The sequence below is a fragment of the Vanessa cardui genome, chromosome 17 (assembly GCF_905220365.1).
Source record: "Vanessa cardui chromosome 17, ilVanCard2.1, whole genome shotgun sequence".
Classification (NCBI taxonomy): Eukaryota; Metazoa; Arthropoda; class Insecta; order Lepidoptera; family Nymphalidae; genus Vanessa; species Vanessa cardui.
Window position 1 is genome coordinate 1,357,295 of NC_061139.1, and position 25,356 is coordinate 1,382,650.

General features: G+C 32.3%; 1 protein-coding gene across 4 annotated transcripts in view; it reads right to left on the reverse strand.

Moving 5' to 3' along the window:
• Positions 1-25,356, reverse strand: part of LOC124536734 (potassium voltage-gated channel protein Shaw-like) — a 129,291-nt gene that overhangs the window by 103,160 nt on the left and 775 nt on the right. The gene's annotated exons all lie outside the window — the stretch shown is intronic.

Consider the following 25,356-nt stretch of genomic DNA (forward strand, 5'->3'; position numbering starts at 1 on the left):
TTCACTTCAAAATCTATACTGATATTTTAAATGTGAAAGTAACTCTGTCTGTCTGTCTGACTAGCACTCTTTCACTAAAAAACGTAAACCGAATTTGATCAAAATTGTCTATCACATAGTTCATTTTGTTATGCAATTTTGATCTGACATCAAACTTGAGCACCAAGAAACGTAGGCTACAGTACTATCAATATTTAGTTGGTCAATATGAGCAACGTCTACTCTTAAGGTAGGATACACGTGTTTCGGGGAGTGCTACCCCCCACTTTCCATCACGTGGGTGAAACGATTTTCCAGTGAGAAAAAAAGATACATGTTTTATCAGTTATGAATCGATTTGATTTTTTTTTAAATATAGATTCTCTAGTAGATATTGGATCTGACCTTTTTTCAATTAAAAAATAAATCAATCAATAAATCGTTTGTCAACCATACGAGTTTCACGATACAGAGATTTTAATTTAGAATTTCAAGGCAATCGATTCAGTTTCAGCATCCAAATTATTTGTTTTCCGCCAGTCTGTGAGATCATCCACTATCTGTTTGGTCAGCTGCCGTGTTTGTTCATTAACGTATTCTGAGATCGAAGATTATCTGTGTATATATAGTTAGAAGTATTCATTTGTACGCTTAACAAGATATATGTGTGCGTGAGATATACGCTTGATTTGATGAAATTTTATTCAATTTTGCTAGTGTGAGTGTACTTAGTAGCCAATAGTCGGATATTTTTTTTTCAACGCGTTTCCAGTTTTAATAGTCTATTTATAATAATCTTCTATTATACCTTTGGTCTGTGTTTCGTTTTAATGAGTTATATTTGATACTTGTGATTGTGAGTTATTTCTTTTAGTATAACTTGTATAATATTTCAGAGCATACTCATATTTTTTTATTATTCTATTTCACGCAATAGTGTTAAAAAGTCATATTTCAAGTTTGTTTTAACAATACACTTACAATAAACACTAGTAGATGTATTTTTATTCGAGACAAAAGTCTTTCGAAGTTTACAGTCTAGATTTATAAGATCCATTGCGTTTGTATAAATTTATAGTTGCCTACGTCATCATTTACACAGAGGGCACATTTGTTACTAAACAATTCCTCTTTGTTGACGGAAAGCCGTAATAAACAACAAAATGTAATTAACTACACGAATATATTTACGTTAAAGCTTCAACGTATCTATAGCGTTCCGCTTGCGATACGCCAAAATAGTAACAGAACGGGGCCAATTCTACTAATTCATAATTACTAACATTCGTGATGCTTATACTCATAAAAATCTCAGCTGAATAATTTGGGTAATTCTACTATTTTTTAATGGGATATTTTAACATTTTTGGTGTGAAAATAAATGGATTATTGCGTTAGTAGAATAGTAAAAATAAAAACAGTTGTTTTCAAAATCGAAATATACTTTATTCAATTAGGCTTTCACAAGCGCATTTGAATCATTCATTAGTCATTTAACAGACTGTAAGTGTAGCTAGTAGTGTAGTAGAATAACCCTGTTGTTTGTCGGATTCGACCGATTTGTTTAGGATTCAACGTGTAACCACAGAACTGTATGTTTACGTGAACTGTATATATATCTGTTAATACTGTTATCGTTTAACTGAGTAGTTGTTTTCTCAACGAATTGAACTCCTAATTTAAACTTTATCTCGTAGGTGAGCAGCTATGTCACGTAATTACAAACTAACAATTCTGTTAATTAATGGTTAATTATGAGAGGTAACATCTAAATAGATAAATAGCTTTTGGATTTTATATGATGATGCAAATACGCATTCAAAATCAAAAATCAAAATAAACTTTATTGAAGTTAGCTTTTACGAGCACTTTTCAATCGTCACTGTCAATTAAGTGAAGCTACCACCGGTTCGGAAAGTAGATTCTACTGACAAGAAGCGGGAAGAAACTCAGTAGTTACTCTTTTTCAACATTTTAAAAATACAAAATCAAGTTAGTTAAATACAATTATTTTAATTAATATATTCAGCTTGGAATTCAACGGGTATTCGTTTTTTAAGTTATGCTTTTATTAAAAAAATCTTTTCAATTTATATTATAAAAGAAACATTCGATTTTATTTAGCAATGTGTATCCCCATATAAACATATAATTATTATTTTTTAAAGCAAATTGCCACCTTTATTGTCTCCCTACATGTCATTTTTTTGTGCGCACTAAAGGTTCCTTTTCACTATTTTTCCATCTTTATGTTACTGACATAATCAGGAAAATCTTCGCGAATGAATGTAAAATTGGAACCTGGGGCTAGACACGAATATGGAGATGAAACCCAGATTACTTTACACAGAGCGTATTACACATTTCATAAAGATAATCGAAAGGTCTAGATCCCTTAAGTTGGGCTTGTAAGATATCCCTAATATATTCAAACGATACGCCGTAAAGTCCTATCTATCGGATGAAGAGGTTTTTCCAAGAACACCTATTTGATATTTTGTTAAGCCATAGAGTATTTCGAGTTCGCATACTTGAACTGATAAGAAATTATTAAATACATAATTTTATTTTGTATTTAAATTAAAAATATAATAAATAAATAGATATGAGACAACATCACATACATTACTCTGATCCCAATGTAAGTAGCTGAAGCACTTGTGTTATGGAAATCAGAAGTAACGACGGTACCACAAACACCCAGACCCAAGACAACATAGAAAACTAATGGTAAACTACATCGACTCGGGAATCGAACCCGGGACCTCAGAGTGGCGTACCCATGAAAACCGGTGTACACACCACTCGAGAATGGAGGTCGTCAAATAATCTATTTTTGTAACTAGATATTTAATTTAATTATACATATAACATACTTCAAATATCGGAATAAAAATTACAAAAAATATTCTTAATTTAAGTAAACTCTCAACTAAGATTCAAATATAGAATTCACTTAAAATAACTCAATAATATTTTTTAAAATTAAATATATAATCTATAAATAATCATATTTATATGGATTTATGAAAATCGACGAATACGAATTCTTCAATTTACATTATGTATAGTTAATATACACAGATTAAAAATGAAATCTCGAATCAGTTCCAGCGCGTTCCATATTCTTAATTTAAATCTTTAATTCAATTTGAACGCAGCGGTGAAGAGTAATCGAATAAATCTTGCGAATGCCCGACAAAATTCTGAAACGTATATCCATTATCCATACATAGTCCGGCTATAGTTTACTACGTGGTAATGTCACTCATCATCTTTTCTATAACCAGACAGCAATACTTCGTATTGTTATGTTTTGTTTAGAGATGAGTGACGAGTTCCCGCAGTTGGGGGGGTACTTTGGAGATGTACTGCTTACAGCGACATTGTTTAGAAAAGATAATACTTACTATTATATACACTTATCAGGTTGGTTGTAACATTTGTTTATTTTCGGAAAACTAACAGTACAATAGAACACTATTATTACAAGTATTTAAAACGGGATATATGTTAATGTAAGTCTCGTGAACGAGACATTCGTAGGTAATGTCGAAATATCGATCTACATGAAATAGAAATAATACAAAATTGAAACAAAGGTATTAAGGACAAGAATAGTTAAAAATCAGAATATAAACAATTAATAACTAAGCCAAATATCAATTAATATTTGTAATTGAAAATTAAAAGACTTAAAAAACATTGATTACATACGTAATATAGGTTAAGATTAATTGATTTTATTTTTAAAACTTTAAAAGAAACATGAAATTCTATCTATACTAGTATTTTCTTTATTATGATTATTTATTTTATTACACGAACGATGTACAAAATTATTTTGGGCATAGTTTTAGTACAGGGCAAATCAAAGAGAACATATTATCTCTTACAAAATATAAAAAACAGTAATATAAGTTCAAAGACATAACGGGAAAATAATTATTGTCTAGTTATGGAACATTGTTATTTTGTTTCCAATCAATGATTCCAAATAGATGTACGGACTAATTGGTTATTGTTAGTCAACGCTAGTTTCGCGAACAATGGAATTGTGTATGAATGTCGCGAATGCATTGCAGCCAAGTTGTCATATCCCCTTGTGTTTAAATTAACATCGTTTCATTTTAGTATTGAATTATAGACGTACTATTTTTATTATGATAGCAAAATTTTGATATATTTTATTAATCAACCGCTTCAATTCAGTTTATTTTTAATCAAAATTATCACATCTGAATGTAGAATAAGATTTTTGACTAATGTCTTCGTCGTATGGAGAAGTGTTGCCGAGCCGATGGGAATTATCAACATTATAAAAGTTAGTAAGGTAACTTTATTTTTTTTGAATCTCAAAACTTTCTTAGTGATCTACGCATATATATGCAGTAAAAATGTTTTGGAATATGCCCTACAATTCTCCATACTTTTTTTGAAAATGTTTAATGAAAATTGACAATATATTTAAAAAGATGAAACTGTCTATTCCAATCGTATATTTTATATCATGTAGATGATTCGAGTTAATATCAAAATTGTTTATCAATTGCGCAAAAGGCAATGTGTTTGATGGTGCGTGTAATATCCTAAAACATCGCCCTTTTTCCTATAAATACGATCGCATAAAAATAATTTCATTTCCATTCAGAAGAGCTTTTCTGTAAGAACCAACTCGACACTTAGAAATACATTAAATTATCAGCTCTTCACTATCGCCTAAGAATGTGGTTTATATAAACAAAGACTAATCAATATAAAATTAAATGGCAAATTAAAAACCTATCTATCTTTAATACAGAGAGAAGATTAGTCTTTTAAAATTATATTTATTATTGAAACAAGGCATTCTTGCCACAACTCTAATTACATTCAAAATCAAAATAAACTTTATTCAAGTGGGCTTTTTTTACAAGCACTTTTGAATCGTCATTTGACTATTAAGTGAAGCTACCACCCGTTCCGAAAGTAGATTCTACTGAGAAAAACCTGCAAGAAACTAAGTAGTACTCTTTTTCAACATTTATAAAATACAGAGCTATGTTAGTTAATACAATTATTTAAATTAACATATTCTGCCTGGAAGTCAACATTTTGAATCCTAAAGGTATTATGTAACAGCAACATAAGAGCGTATATCCAATGACAATCTATTTTTAGTATATTTATCTACATATACCAATTTAGCGGATTAAGACCCGTATCCTCCCCGATAGAAAAGGCTTTGGCGATAAAATAGCCTGTTAGTCTGGCGTGCGCTTGGGTACAAAGAGTTATATCCACTTTATCACTATTGATAACATTTTCGACAGCACCTAGTACTTTATAGAAGAGGCAAAACCAACTTTTATCGAAAATCCAATACACCTCGATGTGGGTCAAACTATCGGCTGTCGCTTAAACTGCCTTGATTCTATCTCAAGCGTCTATCTAAATGTTTTATATTTGTATAGGTCTATAGGTGAGGTTATAAGATTCAATCAATCCGAATAGTTATATAATACTTATAAATACAATACACGCCCAAATTCCAACTGGGGTTTATATATAAAGCACGTGTTACAAAGTACATTGACGAAAGACGTATTACTCAATATTAGATTATATTAATGATAAAGAAAGGTTTTGTTGATTTCTGGGCAGGATAAATACAAGTCTCATTATACTTATTGACATATTCTGTAATTCAAATGTTGCAAAAGAGCATCTGAGATTCTTGCTATCTTTTCTCGGTAATTTTAAGTTTTACTTAAAATTTAATACACTGTAATATGATCCAAAAGTGCTTATAGAAGCCTATTGGCATAAAGATTACTTTTATTTTGAATTCGTTACGTGTTCAATGACGTGATTGTATCAAATTCAATATTCACCCATTAAGCTATCGTCTCTCCTTAAGTAAACTTGGTGGTAGGGCTAGACCGTCTGCGTGGGTACCACCCACTCATCATTATTCTTTCGCCAAATAACAGTACTCAGTACCGTTGTGTTCCGGTTTGAAGGGTGTGTGAGCCGGTGTTACTACAGGCACAAGGGACGTAACATCTTAGTTCCCAAGGTTGGTGGCATTGACGATGTAAAGAATAGTTAATATTTCTTACAGCGTCATTTTCTGTGGGTGATGGTGACCACTTACCATCAGGTGGCCCATATGCTCGTCCGCCAACCTATACTATAAAAAAAAAGTAAAACGTGTAGGTGCAGCAGACGTAATAAAAATTAGTAATTCATAGCAAAAATGCTGCTACGAATAAAAGCAATGGATTGATATGATTATTTTATCGGAGCTTAGAGACGAACAATGACTTCGGTCGCCATAAATATGCAACGAGAGTGAATTTGCACGAAAAACTCGTAAATCAATAACCGCCGAGTCACTTTTACGGTTTTCAATACTCAATAGTCGTGTCAATTTGGAAGCCATTAGGTAATTGAAACTCGACTTGTGTTAATGCAATATACTGTCAATTTTTTTTTCATTAAATTATGAAACGAGTGCTTTTAAAAATTGACATACATGAACTGTCCAAGTTTTGTTTAAATATTTACATATGTTGCATTTATTTTGTTATGAAATTCGATTTTGGATTTTATAAATAAAGTCATATAGTCATATCACAAAGTAAACAAAAAAAAATCTTTAAAAAAAATGGATGGGTGGGGCCGTTTATGGCTATCTTCTATTCTCAAAATGAGTCCCCAAACACGCCCACTTGATTTGTCGGACCCTCTACCAAACTACTACTAGCTAATATTATTTTTAGTTATTAAACAGTGTGTGGTACCTACCCAGACGGGCATGCACAAAACCCTACCACTAAGTATACCGAGAAATAATAAAAGTCCTTGAAAGAATCTCTAATAATTCACAGCGGAATAAAAGGTGTACTTTGCATAATTATTGTATAAAGAGATAACTTAAGTGTGGGGTATATTGGACACGCGTGCTTCTGACCCAACCTTTTTTTAATATTTGTAAGCATTTTCTTTGCCCCGAAACCTGCATATATACATATGTAAATTGAACACGTATAATGTATATGTGTTAGGTCAGATATGGACGATATCAAAATGGCTAAAAGTCTTTCTAACGGAAGGGGTATTATTGAAATCGGTCGAAAAATGGGCTGATCAAGGTAAATGCTGCTAGCATTTTTTAAACTATTCCAGGCAGTCGTGGTTTAAATAGTAACTATTTTTAATTTTTATTTGTAGACTTTTGAATATATTCTCAGTATTTGGGGGTTGTATCGTGTGTAGTGTTATTATAAAATATAATGATTGCTCCATTATTTTATTCACAATTATTTCATAGATAAATAAAAGTAATTTTATATGGTTTGGATACACTTTAATTATTAATTTAAATTCGCTTTTAATTTGATTGCGTTATTAATAAATATGACGAAATTTTAAATATAATCAATAGTCAAGTCAATAGCCCAATGGGTTTTTGGACCACCTAGCTATAAAAAGTATCACTCCTCCTCAGTCCTGACACAAACTTTAAGCTCAATTGGAGGGAAAAATAGGAATATTAAAAATTCCTTTTACTGAGGTAAAGGTACTACTTTTTTTAATAGAAAAACTATAACTATGAGAATTGTACTTTATAATATTGTTCTGGAATGACAATTAATTTTCATTATTTTATACTGGTTTCACCCGTAGCTTCGTTCGTGTGTTTAGAAAGTTTAAAAGTTAATTTTACTCGATAGGATATCCCATGGGAAACATTATACAACACACTAAATTTACAGTATACCTTAGAAATATTTTGCAAACTTCCATAGAAAATTTCATACTAATTTTCTCCCTCTTCGGTGATTTGTCATTAACTTATGATCATTAACTTAAATACCTACTTCTATATTTCTCACATCAGAAATTTCAAATTTCCATACTAACTTTCAAACTCAATTTAAACCTTTAGGGAATTCATTTTCAAAATTCCTCTCTGATTCCTGTTCTAAGTCTATAACGGATGATCGTGCAAAGTTTAGCATTATTAGATTCACTGGTTTAGTCAAAAATATCATTATACCTTATTTTATTCATATACACCTTTCCATATTTTGTTCGGAAATTAAAAAATATTATAAGTGTATTGTTGTTAAAGAATAAGACAATAATTTACATCTATCTAAAAAGTCCAAATTCAACAACCCAAAGTCTAGTTAAATTTAATCCAAATTTTCGCTTAAAAAAAACAACACAAAGGTGAATGAACGCGATTTACAAAAATATTTAATCAAGCTAGCGATATTTTTAATTCAATGCACACGTTGAAAATCCTCCATCTGTTTTTCATTAACGACTTTTATCCGTACAATCTATAATTACATTTGAATAATACAGATTACTCTTAAAACTAGTTAGAAAGCTATAAGGATAAAATCGCCTTAAATTTTGGAGACAGCTATGACATATCACTGAGTGTTCGATTCTGTAAGATATATTCTAGTATGAACGCCTATGCTGCACTATCTATTTGCTAACTTGTATAATCCAATAGGATCTAAGAGATCAGGTATAAGATCAGTATCATTACTTGCTTTCCGAATTTCTAACTCCAAACTGCTGAGCTTAAATTTTAGTCAATTATTTTCTTTGTATCCAAGTTTTGTTCTCTTCACATCTCTTGTTTCCTAAGATTGTAAGTAGCCCAGCAAGATATTCTTAATATTTCAAATATTTAGGTAGCCTGATGATAATTGGTATCAAATGCCAATAGACATTAGCACTGTAAGAAATAGTAACCATTTCTCACAAAGCAAATGCATTACCAACCTTAGGTGACAGTGTTTAATCTGAACATCAATAAGTAAGTGCAATTCTTCTATGTTGAATAAAAGAATTTGAATTGAGTTGAGTTAAGGAACTTTAGGAGCCAAAATGTTACGCACGTGTTAAATTAATATTCGATACTTTTATTGTGAGTTTTGTGAGCCCAAATGGTAAAGTGGACTCAAACCCGGAAATAATTATGGATCTCGTGAAGGAAAACAAATTCAGCAATATCCGTATTGGAGCAAATTAAGAATATAAGATCCTAATGTTCTCCTCAAGAGAAGAGGCTTTCGTCCACCTGTGGAATACTTGCAGGCTGTTATTTTAATTTACTGGATTTAATTGGATCACTATGCATCTTCTGTCGTATTTTATGGGAATATATCTTAGGAATTGTTTGAAATTATCCCGCTAATTGTCACCTTTGCATATAGAGTCTAAATTCCAAATTGAACACGCAATAGCTAGATGTCCGAAAATACACAAACGCATATATAAAGGCACTTCTGCTTCGCATAACCAATGTTGAACCAGCTTTTATCTTCTATTTGAAACCAATACGACTTGAGAACCTTCAAGGGAAGAGTTTACATATTTCTTAAAATCCGGCAAAACACCAGCAAGCTCCTTGATATTGCAGATTTTTGCCCCTAGTCGTTTGTCGGCAAAGTATCATAAAAAAATTGCAGTAGTTTATAACAATATTAATTCTGAAAAAACAAGAATATAATATTATAGGTACTGCAACTAAATTAGCGGTGAACCGTAAACCATGCCTAATAGTTCGTAACGATCGCAATCCACGGTCTAGTCGAGTTTATGGGACTATAAAGTAACAAAAAAATCACCTTATAGTGTTTAGATTAGAAGTTATTGCGTCGTAAAATATTTGTCTGTGTACACGTAATCTGTAAACAGATGTGTAAGTGTGCAGTGCCGCACATGAGTTTTCCCAACCATATAATATAGTTTCAATTAGTTTTTTTTTTCTGTTAAAGGGGGCAAGTCTTTAAGGAAGGAGTAGGTACGTTCGTTTCTTAAAGGTTCCCCAGTCGTATCGGTTCGGAAAAACCGCCGGAGGAAGCTCGTTCCACAGAGTGGTTGTGCGAGGTTGTGCGAGTTAGTTATATTTAGAATTAAATATAAAAGGTACTTATTGTATGAAGGTGATTTGACATGATTTGGACAGTCTATAGCCATGCTTTTAATGAGTCCCCCATTTTTTCATGAGTTCAAATAAAAATTTGCAATCAAAATCGTTGTAACAATGAATGTCCGAATAAAATTAAAGCGTAAAAGGAAATATTGTGATTGAAAAACGGTAACTTGTGTGGTTTGTTTCGAAATTTTTATCAAAGAATTCTTTACAAGGACACTAGTATACACAAAAACACCTAATAAAATTGATGTGTCTGTTTGTAATATTAAAATGCATATGTATACACGGTACATATACCAAAATAACATATTTTTCTATTTTTATCTCTCCGTCTATAGGTCTGTTTGTTTCGTCTAATTATTGGAACGAATTTGACTGGACTTTTACTGGCAGATAGCTGAGGTTATAGGGAGTAACTTGGGTTATAACAATAACTTTTTTGTTAAATTCAAACGCGCACAAAGTTCCGTCACAGCTACTTAGTACCTATATACAAAACAAAGTTTTAAATCAGTACAATCACTTGGAAAGGTGGAAAAGTATATGTGTAAGTGTTGAATATTTCTTACGATTTCAATGTACAAAGTGTCACTTAGCAGGTGACCCAATTCGCCTTTTTTATTTAACCCGCCGCTGGTGACATCAATTTGGCATACATTATTGGTGACACAGGTCTCAGAGGTTGGCAGCAAATTTCAAAATACACGCCAACCTCGTCCTTATGGCTCGTATTGACGGTAAGACATTGAATATAAAATGATACTTGACATCAAGAAAATCGAAGAGAAAAAAAGGTTGCAAAGTTGACTTTATAGAAGTACCTTACCTCCCATAGGTATGGTGACGTTTACTTTACAGGTAAAAAAATATGCCTATTTTTTTTTAATTCGTGTAATTTTTAAATAATGTGTGGGGATAATATGTACAGCGAGATGGTTTGGTAATCCTAATTAATATTTTCTTATTAACTGTCTGTATGGATTATATTTTGTACATATCTATTTAGAGACCCTTACGTTTTTTCTCTGACGAAAAAATCCGGACGCATCACTAAATCTTTAATTCAATTAAGAAAACTTTCCGGACTTTTTGTAAATTTTAATTTTGTTTTATGTATATTATAGGCTGAACAAATCGGAGGCAGGCAGGCAACCAAAGGCAATTGTTTGAAATAACTGAAAATAAATTAAGGGAGTTGACAAGACCCTTCGTGTGTTTGTAATAGATAACGATCTTAATTATGATAAATTATTGTATTGTATACTTACTAAGTTATAAGGAAAACAAACCTTTCTGATTTCATAATATCAACGCTAGGAGTGGATGTTAAGATTAGTATTTAAATTATGCATCAATTTCATAACGCCGTTACAGCTTAGAGGCACATTGTAGCAACTTTAATGTGAACCAACACGTAGACCTAGCCCTTAGGAGCGCAGACTGCAGACGAGACAAAATTACAAATAATAAAAAAAGTTTCACAGTAAATTGCTTTACATACCAATTTAGAGTACATACATACTGGGAAGTATTTGCGTAATGCAAATCATTTAATCGACACTTAGTATGTGATTGTTATACTATAAACTAACGACCATAAAAATCGCATCAAAATCCGTTGCGTAATTTTAAAGATATAAGCATACAAAGGAACATAGGGACAGAGAAAGTGACTTTGTTTTATACTATGTAGTGATAATGCGTATGAAACTAAACGATTCCTGTCAAATGACAATAATAAGACGTGTACTTAAGCCATAAATGTAATTTGTTTTTTTTTTGTTATCTATAATTAATTATTTTATTATCCAAATTAATAGTGTATCAGGTTTTTTAAATGAACATGATTATTTTTATGATTACAGTTGTTTCATCAGGTAAATAAATATTACTAATTTATTTGTAGGTCTTAATTCGAACACGATATAATATTTTCATTTGTCTTATACAGACGTCGTAAATATTTTCTACACAAAAAAATTAATTGATCGATAAATGGATGAGTGAAAGGCAATAAACTGTTTTGTCTCTTTCTATTTAACTCCGGCTTAAGAGCTTTATCTCGACTCGTAGTTGGGTGATATATTTCTTATCTATATTTTATTTGAATGATACTATAAATAAGAAGTTTTCTGAGATCAGAATTTCATCTTGTTTTGTATTTTGCTTTTAAAATACAACAACAAACAACTACAACAACAGCCTGTAAATTCCCACTGCTGGGCTAAAGGCCTCCTCTCCCTTTGAAGAGCAGGTTTGGAACATATTCCACTACGCTGTTCCAATGCGGGTTGGTAGAATACATATGTGGCAAAATTTCTATGAAATTTATCACATGCATGTTTCCTCACGATGTTTTCCTTTACCACTGAGCACAAGATGTATTATAAAGACAAATTAAGCACATGAATCAGCGGTGCTTGCCTGGGTTTGAACCCGAAATCATCGGTTAAGATGCAAGCGTTCTAACCACTAGGCCATCTCGACTCATACATCTTATAAAATACGAAATGTTATAATAAAGAGTCATTACTTTAATTTTAATAAAATGAAATTTCTCAAATCTAATTTAAGCCAAATACATCTTTTTACATCTATGTTGTTCAAATTAGTTACCACATTTATAATCAAACCTAAATCTCCGAATTTTTGATTATTACATATGTGCTCGCATGATTTCGAACCTGCAAACATCAGTTAGGATGCACACGTTCCATCCATTCTGTCATACATAATATCTGTTGACTTCCATAATATCTGTTGACTAACATGACTTTGTATTTTTTAAATGTTGAAAAAAAGTAACTACTGAGTTTCTTGCCGGTTCTTCTCGGTAGAATCTACTTTCCGAACCGGTGGTAGCTTCACTTAATTGTTAAATGACTATTCAAAAGTGCTTGTAAAAGCCCACTTGAATAAAGTTTATTTTGATTTTGTCACCTCAGGTAAAAAGAAACAACGTTAAAAATATAAGAATTAAATCAACCAGCAATCAAACGTACAAATTAAAAAGCAAATAGTGGTTATTATATCCATATCTAGAGTTATCATCATTAGTATTCAGACCTGTAAAGATTATTAAAACTGATTCTAATACAGGCTGACCTATTTTAAAACACTGAACGGTGTATCAGTGTAGTACATCAGCGTTGTTCAGACAGTTAAGTATAATGTTTGCGCTGCTCCACCTATATCAGCGTCTTTACGTGCAAATAACATGCAAGGCTGCCTAGTAACCATATATTGATTTAGGGTTGACTAGCGGTCCGGCCCGGCTTCGCTCCAGTGGGCATTAGTTTCTTTATTGAATTATTACCTTTTTTTTTGCTTTTTTTCCGACATGGCTAACAATCGTCGTTCTATTTCAACTTATTAACGCAAAAACCTTAATAGATGATATACCTAAACCTTCCTTATGAATACCTTTGTCTATTAGTGAAAACCGTATTAAAATCCCTTCAGTAGTTTTGGAGCTTATTGCGAACATAGCGACAGATAGACGAGGCCGGACTTGGTTTTTAATGTAGTGATTATGAAATAGTTGCTTTCGAAAAAATATATTTGTCAATATTAAAATAGTTCAATTTTTATTTGTTCTAGACTTTCAACTGACGCTTCTAAAGTCAAACATTTAAATGCATAATTTTGTAATGATGTGTTATATGACAGTTAGTGGAAAAACCAGTTGCTCTACAGCCTGGTATGCTATACCTAAAGGCAACCTATTATTTACTCTGTGTCATTTTTCTATTGATATCTTTGTGGTAGAAGCGACTCGTGTGTTTCTGCAAACGGCGTGACCGTATACTCGTATTAAGGCCTCAGGCGTGCGCTGATACTAGATATATTTGCTAGTAAGTTAAGTAAGTTGTTATATATTAATGAATAAGATTTAGAAATATGTATATTGCTTCATATTTTGATTATTTTTTAAGAGCCGATGTGGCCAAGTGCAACCCGTACGTATTAACCGATGATTGCAAGTTCAAACCCAGGCAAGCACCGCCGAATTTTCATGTGCTTATATTGTGTTTATAATTCATCTTGACCTCGGCGCTGAAGGAAAGAATCTGCATGTGACTAATTTCAACGAAATTGTGCTACATGTAAATTCACCCACCGATCTAACCTAATCTAACGTTCTCTTCAAAGATTAGATGCCTTATCAGTGGGAAATTTACAGGCTGTTACTGTACCGTACCGTATTTATTTTAGTCCATACTACGGAAATTTATTATATTTTAAATTATAGGGTATTCAAATAGTTTCGGTAATTCACATAATCGCTAGTTCTAATAGGAAGCTATACTAATTTAAGCCATTGGTTTCTATCACATATCAGACAAACAATGCTTACGGCTTTTGTTCACCATGAAAAATACAAACGAAAGTTCAACTCTAGTTCCAAATTTAAAATTATATTTTTGTGACGTTGTCGAAAAGTCTGACTTTTGTGAAATATTGCCAAAACTTTTCTAAAAAATTAAACACGGCGTCTTTTTGACACGTCGGTCATTTTCCGTTTAGATAATTGGAATTGAGATTCGATGGAGAATCGTTGATATTTCTGCTATCAAACAATTTCATTTATTGAGAAGATAGTTTATATCGTTAGTTTTTAATTTAAAATATATTCGAACTAAAATTATTAGGATAACGATTGCTATGGAATGAAACGCATCGAATTCGATTGTAAGAAACACAACTGTATGACAGGAAAATAGTTAAACAATGAAAATTTTCACTACGACTTGTCTTTGTCTCCTCAGCATCTCGAGACGTTTTAGGAGCAACTGAAGAATCTTGTTTTGTGCTGTTTCTAGAAAAACGTCTTTGAACGCTTTCTTTTTATTATTTTCTAAATCTTCATGAGTTTTTTCTTTGTAAATGTAAGAAACATAAAATGGAACGAAGACGGTTTTTTAATTTTATACTTTAAATTGTAAATGATAAACCTAGGTTGTAGGTATGATATTCAAATGTTTTATGTATATAGAAAGAGAGGCAGATAAATATGTCGACCTCCATGGTCGAGTGGTGTGTACACAGGTATTCATGGGTACGCCACTCCAGGACGGGTTCGATTCCCGGCCGAGTCGATGTAGATTACCGTTAGTTTTCTATGTTGTCTTGGGTCTGGATGTTTGTGGGACCGTCATTACTTCTGATTTTCCATTACACAAGTGCTTAAGCTACATAAATTGGGATCAGAGTAATGTATGTGATGTTGTTGTCTCATATACCTATAGGTTTTTCCAATCAAAGAAAGAGTGTAGAGAAACAAAACGATGTTAGTGCCTTAATTTTATTTTTAAAGTTTCGATTTGTTCATTTTTTTCCCTATTTCATAATTATGGTAATATCATAGATTATTCAATCTCTCAATCAATAACATCACGTAAATTTCGATATCAAATATAATTTATTTATGTTGTGATGTTTTTTCATCCAATTTAATCAAAAAGTATTTTTAAATATTCATGTATTCAATTTGTGTCTTTTTATTTATTAACTATACATACATAATACAGTTAATAAACTTTTATAATTTCAGATTAATGATGGTGAAGAAACATGAGGAGGCGGCTTGTGTCAGCGAAAGTTCTATCTAAAAGTCATCACCATCACTTTGGTTCTGTGACGGAATAGCCTTCAATCCTATTCATTGATATGAGAAGAAGCTTTCGCCCAGCGTAGTTATTTATTATCTGTCGTTATTTACGTCCATATGCAACGAAGTATTATGTAATATATAAGTGCATATCCCTATAAAACGTTTACCTCAAACTATAAACAAATGAACGCTGAACTACAAAAGATTTTTTTAAGTCAAACTAAATAGAACACTTGAAATCGAATACAGATTCGATATAATTAAAAGTGCAACGACCGAATTGAAATAAAAACTTAGTAAAATCTCTATCGGTGTTTACATCTTGAAATCTATTCAAAATTTCAAGAAATTTCTTGTAGTATATGCTGTTCATTGACAGTTTTAAATTTACCGTTCGTAAAATCCGTTTCGTAAATTCAAATCGTTTATAAAAAAATACATTGGTAAAAAAGGCATATTATTATAAGATTTTGTAGATGATAAAAAAGCTTGAAATTAATACCTGTTGACTTCCAGGCTGGACACATTACATACATATATAATTGTATTTAACTTATATGATTGTATTTTCATAATTTCATCATTTTATAATCTGTTTTCCGAACCGGTGGTAGCTTCACTTAATTGTAAAATGACGATTCAAAAGTGCTTTTAAAAGTCCACTTGAATAAAATTTATTTTAAAATTTTTTTTGACTATATATCAAACTGTATTAAACATTACATACGTGAACTGCCAGTGCATTTATATCAGTCCTGTAACTCAAAACGATATCTTAATAAATCCAAGTATAGAACATCCATACAACCGGATCCAATATTCCTAATCATATTTTATACGAATTGGCTTTTACTAGCGCTTTTGAAGTATTACTTCGTCATTTCTATTTAAAGCTACCTCTAGCCCGGGATTATTATTATCAAGAAATGAATGTAGGTTTAACAGATATTTTCCGAGATCTAGAATAGGTTTTTTTTGTAGCCAAAAGTGAGATACGAAGTGACAAGTGATACAAAAATAAATATGCAAATACTAGATCAAGATATACTCAAGTATGGATCAACAACATCAACAGCCTGCACATTTCTCACTGGTAGGCTAAGGTCTCCTCTCCCTTTGAGGAGAAGGATTGGAACATATTCCACCACGCTGTTCCAATGCGGGTTTGTGGAATGCACATATTCCTCACGATGTTTTTCTTCAACCCCTAGCACGAGATGAATAATAAACACAAATTAAGCACATGAATGTTTTGGTGTTGAAGTGGTGCTTGTCTGGATTTGAACTCGTAATCATCGCTCAAGATGCACGCGTTCTAACCACTGGGCCATCTCAGATTTATATTTGATACGAATACACTGAAACTGCAACCCTTACCACAATAGTTAGTCTATGCAACTGGGCTGGACAGTCATTCAATTATATATTCAATCAAATTACGAAGTTATGGAACGGACAAACACATATAAACACATTTGTTTTCGAATATTACTACGTATAAATAGCATAGCATTTGTTTTTTTGTCCATGTGTGCGTGCGGGATTTTTTTTTTCATATTCAAAGCACGGAAACTATATCTAATATTCAATAAATACTTCATAAAAATAATATGAAACGGAAACTTAAATATCAGCCTGTCGATATGAGATACGTGTTTATTATTTAATGTAGGCGATACATAACACCGTTAGGCGTTAATATATCGGTATTATCATAAATTGTGCCCACGTATCGTATTATTGTATCAATATATATTACTCATCACATTATAGTAAATATCAGAATAGAATATGACTACCAACTCACGCACTCTTCAAACTTAGCAAAGCAAAGTATTGATCTATGGCTCTAAAACAAACCATGATAAATAATGATGATGTTGACTATTGAAAAATAACAGTATCAATTCCCTTTTTCTAGCAGATGTTTAGATAGTAGATACTTTAAATTAACGTATGAACGATGGCCTAGGGTTTAAGCAGCACTGAAATTACTTAATTCGTATTTTCAATGAAATACACAGCAATAATTATTCAAATACAATATATGTAGTGTATTTACAATCCATATTTCACTATCAAACCGATGAACCGAATTTGTTGAAAAATGGTATGAAGGTGACTTGAAATTCAAGAAAGGACATAGGCTACTTTTTTACCCATGACAACCAACACCATAAGAAGCAAAGCCGCGGGCGACAGGATAGTGCATATAATGAAACGTTGATTAGTGTTCAAGGTATGATTTTCACGTATGGTGTACTTCTCTTATCGTATGGGTCACGACATCATGTGTATCGTTAGTTCCCCTTAAATGTTATACGTCTAACTGATTATTATATTTCTCGTATCAGACAAACATCACCCATCCCTTGGCTGTAAGAGCCGAGATGGCACAGCGGTTAAAGTGCACTGACGTGATTAAATCTGACACTGAATTTTCATGCTTATTTTATTTTTATAATTCTTCTCATCATTATCGTACATGGCGGTGAAGGAAAACGTCGTGAGGAAACCCACAGGTGTACGACATTCTACAATATGAGTATCTACGAACTCGCGTTTTTAGCGTGGTAGTATATGCTCCTAACCTTCTCCTCAAAGGGAGGAGAAGCCTTAGCTCGACAGTGGGAAATTTACAGGGTGTTACTTTGTATGTATACATCCCTTGTCTGTATTCTTCAAGTGTGTGAAGATCAAGGAAGCACTCCCAAGAAGAAAGTATCTTCAAAAGTACGAGCCCGGATTTCGAGGTAACAACTTCCCTTTTTACTCATATTAATAGTCATAATACTTGGTGGTAGGGCTTTGTGCAAGCCCGTCTGGGTAGGTACCACCCACTCATCAGTTATTCTACCGCCAAACAACAGTACTCAGTATTGTTGTGTTCCGGTCTGAAGGGTGAGTGAGCCAGTGTAACTACAGGCACAAGGGACATAACATCTTAGTTCCCAAGGTTGGTGGCACATTGACGATGTAAGGAATAGTTAATAATTCTTACAGCGTTAATGTCTATGGGCGATGGTGACCACTTACCATCAGGTGGACCATATGCTCGTCCGCCAACCTATACCATAAAAAAAAAAAAGTCAACTTATCTCTCGCGAGTAATATATGTACATATATTATATATAAGTATTACGATATATGGACAAAATATCATGGAGGTGTATTCCTAAGGTAGAAGGTATAATTAAAAATTTTTGCATCATCTATGTGTATTTATAGTGGCGACAATGGGACATTTGGTAGTCCGCCTTCCTATGGCATAAAAAAGATAGATAATGAATTCATCTATGTGAATTTACTGTGGTTACAATGGGACATTTGATAGTCCGCCTGCCTATAGTATAAAAAGATTTATTACTGAATTTCTTATTCAACATTGAACTTTCAATATTAAATTCTCATTCCAAATCAGTGATGGCTTGCATTTACTTTGTGAGACGTCTCAAAAGTTTCAAATGCAAATTTCTCTATTTACTTAGACATAAAATTTTATGAAGACACAACGTATAATTTGATTCGTCGTCATACAGCAACGTCATCTAATATTAATCAGGTACCTGGCGGGTTCCCAAAATTTCATATTATGATGCATTTCACTTATGTTACGTAGAGTGAATTCATAATTCACAACTTGTTCTTGCGTCTTTCAAAAGGCCGTCGACATGAAAAAGTATGTTTTAAGCAAAGTTATCACTTAGCTGTATGTTTTCATATATTACATATTTAAAAGTATTATGTAAATACATTTGCTATGTGAGCTTAGAAAGCAACACGTATCATGTGCTAATGCTCTACAAAATACCCTTAAAATTATTTCAGCAAAGTGTAGTATTAATAATCCTGATGACTTTCTAGACGGAAACTATAACATATATGTATATATTTAATTCATACTTTTCCCTTTGCACAGTAAAATAAACAAAGTTGAAATATATATAAATGTGATTACTTTTTATTCAAATATAAACTGATAAATTGATTAATAAATCCGATGTTCAAAATTAACTTCGAAAATTTGTTTAATAATAAAAAAAAAAAACAAACAAATATTATCCATTAAACCAATCAAACTTTAAGCTTTTTTTAAATACACTCATATGATTTCTTATAAAGCTATACGGATCGTATATTATACATCTTATTATTATTACTATTGTGTATTGGTTAAGTGTGGGTGAATGTAATTAATTACTATTACTGGTGAGATTGATTCATTTTTTGCCCAGATGATCGGAATTGCGCATCAACAAGGAAATGTTGCAACATTTCCTTGTTGACGCGCAATTCCGATCTTCTTGCCACCATTCCAAACAGTAATTAACAACAGTAAAACAGTAATTTTTATTTGTATCTAATTAAGGCACACATGCAAAAAAATGAGTAATTAAAAATATATATCATGATTTTATAATTGGAACTCTGCTAGTTCCTCTTTTTTTTCTCGCTGGAAAAACGCGTTACGCGCTTCGCCCACGTGATGGAAAGTGGGGGCGGGTGTGTGACTCCCCGGAGCCCTGGACGCCGAGTGTACCCAAGCACACCGGGTTTACCCGCTAAAAAACCAGCGGTACCCTCTCCGTCTTTCGGCGGACGCCACGGGATCGCTTACGCATGCTACCGTGACGTAACCTGCTTGTTCCTCTAACACAATGATAAAAAGTACAATGCGAGAGGAAATAAATTTTCAAACGATTATAAAAAGCATGACTCGCTTTTTCATTACAAGAAAAGTCCGATATCTCGGAGAGATTAGATCTTAATCTTTTCGCGTAATGGCTCTTTGAAAATACAACATAATTGTATTGATTGATGGTCTGACGCTGTCAGACGTTGAGTTCGAAATTAATTGCAAGTCGAAAATTGATTTATTAATTACCGTTAATGTTTACTTCGGTTTTCACTTTGGATGTTATTTCTAGTATTTTTCATTACAGTGAAAATTTATTATTTCCTTTATATATTTATGCTATTGGTTGGCATATGGGTCACCTGATGATAAGTGGTCACAACCTCCCATAGACAATGGTGCTGTAAGAAACATTAACCATTCCTTTCATCGCGAATGCGCCACCAATCTTAGGAATTAAGATGCTATTTCCCTTGTGCCTGTAATTACACTGGCTAGTTCACCCTTCAAACCGGAACACAACAATACTGCGTACTTTTGTTTGGCGGTAGAATGTCTGATGAGTAGGTAACCTACCCACACGGGCAGGCAGGGAGCCCTACTATCAAATAAATATATGTTGATAATCATATTTTTTATAAATATATTTTATAAGGTGGATATTCATTGACTTTAGATATTTCTACTTTGTCATTGTTTCAGGTCTTGTTGCAGATTCTAAGATTATGAGTGATTTAATAGTTATTGGGTTCGAACATTCCAAAATTTTCGGTTACACATACAAGTGTGCATCTTTGTTATAACATACATTTGTGAGCTATATTGTCTCCTGGCTGATCTTGAGGTCAAATTTAATACTAGTCATTATTGGCTCTTAAAGAAAGATAAATAAAATTTTAACAAAAAGAAAAACCGACTTCAAACAAAACACTATTTTAAAACAAATGAATATGCACGAAAAAGTAATAAAAATAATTGCGTATTCAACATATTTTTTAGAGTCTTCCTAAGTTAAATGAAATGAAAAATATTAGACTACTTAAAAGTCGATTAACGATTATATCATGTAGTTATAGTTATTGGTATATTTGGAGCCGGTGTCAGCCACGGTGCCCTTGCCCCAACAATCAAAAGAAAGAAGCGATACGAGCCCCTTGATTGATCCAGTATATTATTGTGTAAACGGTAATTTGTAAAAAACATATTTGTTAAAGTATTCTCGTATTGTTTTTTGATAGATATACTGTAGGGTTTTATTGGCTGACACCGACTCCAAATATAACAATAATTATAACTACATGATATAATCGTTAATCGACTTTTAAGTAGTCTAATATTTTTCATTTCATTTAACTTAGGAAGACTCTAAAAAATATGTTGAATACGCAATTATTTTTATTACTTTTTCGTGCATATTCATTTGTTTTAAAATAGTGTTTTGTTTGAAGTCGGTTTTTTTTTTTTTTTTTTTTTTTTTTTTTTTTTTTTTTTTTTTTTTTTTATGGTATAGGTTGGCGGACGAGCATATGGGCCACCTGATGGTAAGTGGTGACCATCGCCCATAGACATTAACGCTGTAAGAATTATTAACTATTCCTTGCATCGTCATGTGCCACCAACCTTGGGAACTAAGATGTTATGTCCCTTGTGCCTGTAGTTACACTGGCTCATTCACCCTTCAGACCGGAACACAACAATACTGAGTACTGTTGTTTGGCGGTAGAATAACTGATGAGTGGGTGGTACCTACCCAGACGGGCTTGCACAAAGCCCTACCACCAAGGTTTTTCTTTTTGTTAAAATTTTATTTATTTTTTGATTTTAAGTGAAGCTGATGTTGACTAACTAATTTTTTTTAATATGGATAGATTAAGCGTTCCGTTTATATGAGTCAGAAACTACTTCGAGGACAATTTCAAAGGAAACTTGCGAATAAAGCAAAAATAGACTTTCGAAAATGCGGATTTAATACGTCACGCGGCGTGAACTACAAGGATCCCTCGAAAGAGCTGTAATAGAACTCAGCAAAAAAACTTTGAAAAAGACCAACTATATTTCGTACATCATATGACATCACATCACATACACAAAATTTGATTAAAGATAGTAAGAAATTCTGCCCCATATCGCACCCTAACTGCGAGCCGTATAGGAGTTCCATCACTACATAATATAAAACAAAGTCGCTTTCTCTGTCCCTATATCTTTAAATCTACGCAACGGATTTTGATGCGTTTTTTTTTAAAAGATAGTGTGATTCAAGGGAAAGGTTTGTGTATATAATACATGAACAATATAGTAAAGAAACACTGATAATTTTAGAAGTTTGCGATGTGATGTCGTATATAAACAAATTCTGTAGTATATTTAGTATCAGTATTGCACCCGTGCGAAGCCGGGGTGGGTAGCTAGTTGATTATAATATTCGACTATGATAATTACATAAACATAACCACATTACGGAAGGTGACTCAAATATCCAAATAACCTATAAATAAAAGATTCGACCGAGTATCGCTAACGTGCTCCTCAGAATTGTTCCGTTCCCTTCCGTTCCGTCACTTTGTCATGGATCCTGTGCTCAGAACCTTACCAAAATTTCACCAAATTACCCTTGAAGTATATATTTTATAATAAAAAAGAATTATCAAAATTGGTTAACGTGATTTTCAGTTATTCACCTATTTGTCGCGCATATACATAACGCAAATTTAAGACTTATGTCGTTTTCACATGGATACCATCATCGGAAAAAAAAATAAAAAAAATGGGACCCCACGGGAAGCACTACCTTTCAAACAAAAAAAAATTATCAAAATCGGTCCACCCAGTGAAAAGTTATGAGGTAACAAACATAAAAAAAAAAAAAAAATACAGACGAATTGATAACCTCCTCCTTTTGGAAGTCGGTTGAAAAAGGCGATAGATTTGTACGGTTTGAGGGGAAACGAGATGGCCCAGTTTTTAGAACGCGTGCATCTTAACCGATGATTTCGAGTTCAAACCCAAGCAAGCAACACTATATATATATATATATATATATATATATATATATATATATATATATATATATATATATATATATATATATATATATATATATATGTGCTTAATTTGTGTTATAATTCATCTCGTACTCGGCGGCGAAGGAAAACATCTTGAGGAAACCTGCATGTGTCTAATTTCATCGAAATTCTGCTACATGTTCACACGCATTGGAACAGCGTGGTTGAATATGTTCTAAGCCCTCTATTTAATGGGAGAGGAGGCCATAGCCCAGCAGTGGGTAATTTACAGGCTGTTACTTACTTTAACTACGTAACGAATTAATGGGTTTTTCATCAATAAACAGAGTGATTTAAGAGAAAAGTTTATTGGAACGTGTATATTACAGTAGATAAGAGCCAAGTATATCAACTTTCCTATCCAGAAAAAACAATTTTTTTCTTTAATGTTTGTTCTTATATATAAAAGTTTTATATAACCTTACGAGCGGCCCGTCCCGGCTTTGCACGGGTTAACATAAGATTTTTTTAAACATTTTAACTTTTTATTTATATATTTTTTATTGTATATTTTCACAAAAACTAATAAATTATAAATAAATAATAAATATTAGACAACATCACATACATTACTCTGATCACAAATCTGATACAAGTAGCTGAAGCACTTGTGTTATGGAAATTTAAAAGTAACGACGGTACCATTTACATCGGCTCAGCCGGGAATCGAACCCGGGACCTCAGAGTGGCGTACCCATAAAAACCGCTGTCTCACCACTCGACCATGGAGGTCGTCATGCATCAATTATGCACTTAAACCTTCCTTATGACTCCCTCTATCTATTAGTGAAAACCGCAATAAACTCATTCAGTAGTTTTGGAGATTATCGCGATCATAGTGACAGATGCAGTCGGAGACTTTGTTTTGTAATATGAAGTGATTGTAGGTATTTGTATGGATAGATAGACCCTTAAAAAGTTGATTAAAAATCAGAATATAACTCAAACATCCTTATGAGAAGAAGTAGCCTTACATTAAAGCATATGCACATCGTTCTTTTATTCATAAAATTATTTCTAATTTATAATATTTATAATAAAGCATCTTTCATTAAAATATAGCACGAAAGCAACAAGCCATAAATCTTTATGATAATATCCATATAACAGAGATTAACTAGCGCATCCTCAAATATGATAAAATTATAATATATTTTATAATTCTATAGCCAAACGGAAATATTCGTATTCGTAGAAAGCTGAGTTTTAGAAAACATAGATCAACTTCCGGGAAATTTGTAAAGTCTTTAAAAATATTTTGAAGTCATCTCTGAACGTAGGCTACATAGCGACTACCTCAAGTTTGTAGTTATTAATTATATATGTAATAATTTACGATTGCTGATTGCTATGTGTGCTTATATACATAGCAAGTACGAATCGTAAAGTACTTCCCAGCTTATTTAACATTAGTGAATTAGTCCTGTGTCAAAATAAAAAGTATATCTGTAAAGAATACAACTATTGATCCTCGATCGTTAAATAGTAAAATTCTAGAGTCGATTCTGTAACAATTCACTTCGTTACTCGTTAAATATTAACAACTGAGTTACGGTGATACGATTTTGATACGTATATCCTATAGATTGTATAAGTATTTTGATCAATGTCGCATGTTAAATTCCGACATTACACGTTCGTGTTTTGTAGTGTTTCGAATATTTTCTTCCGGGAACTCTACTACTAGTAAATTAGGACAGTAAATTATTAAGTGAATTGATTGTTGCATGTTATACATTGAACATTTCAAAGAGGAAATGGAAAACAAAAAAGGAAGGCGGGTAATGGAAAGTCAACTCTTTTTTAGGTACCAACATACGTGTAAATAGAAATCAAAATCAATAAATAAAATGTTATTTATTCAAGTGGGTCGGAAAATAGATTAAGACGAGGGAAAAGAAACTTAGTAGCACAAATTTGAGTCAATCAATTTCATTCAAATGTATAAATTATAGGGTTTATAGGGCTTTAATTAAAAACCAATTCACCTATTTTTAATGATCATATATTATTAAAGTTGTCCATTATAATTTCATAGAAGATTTAAGTTTATTAGTAAGTATGTCAAGGGCATAGCTAGGTGACAATTCGATCTTTATGATAAGATTGCCAA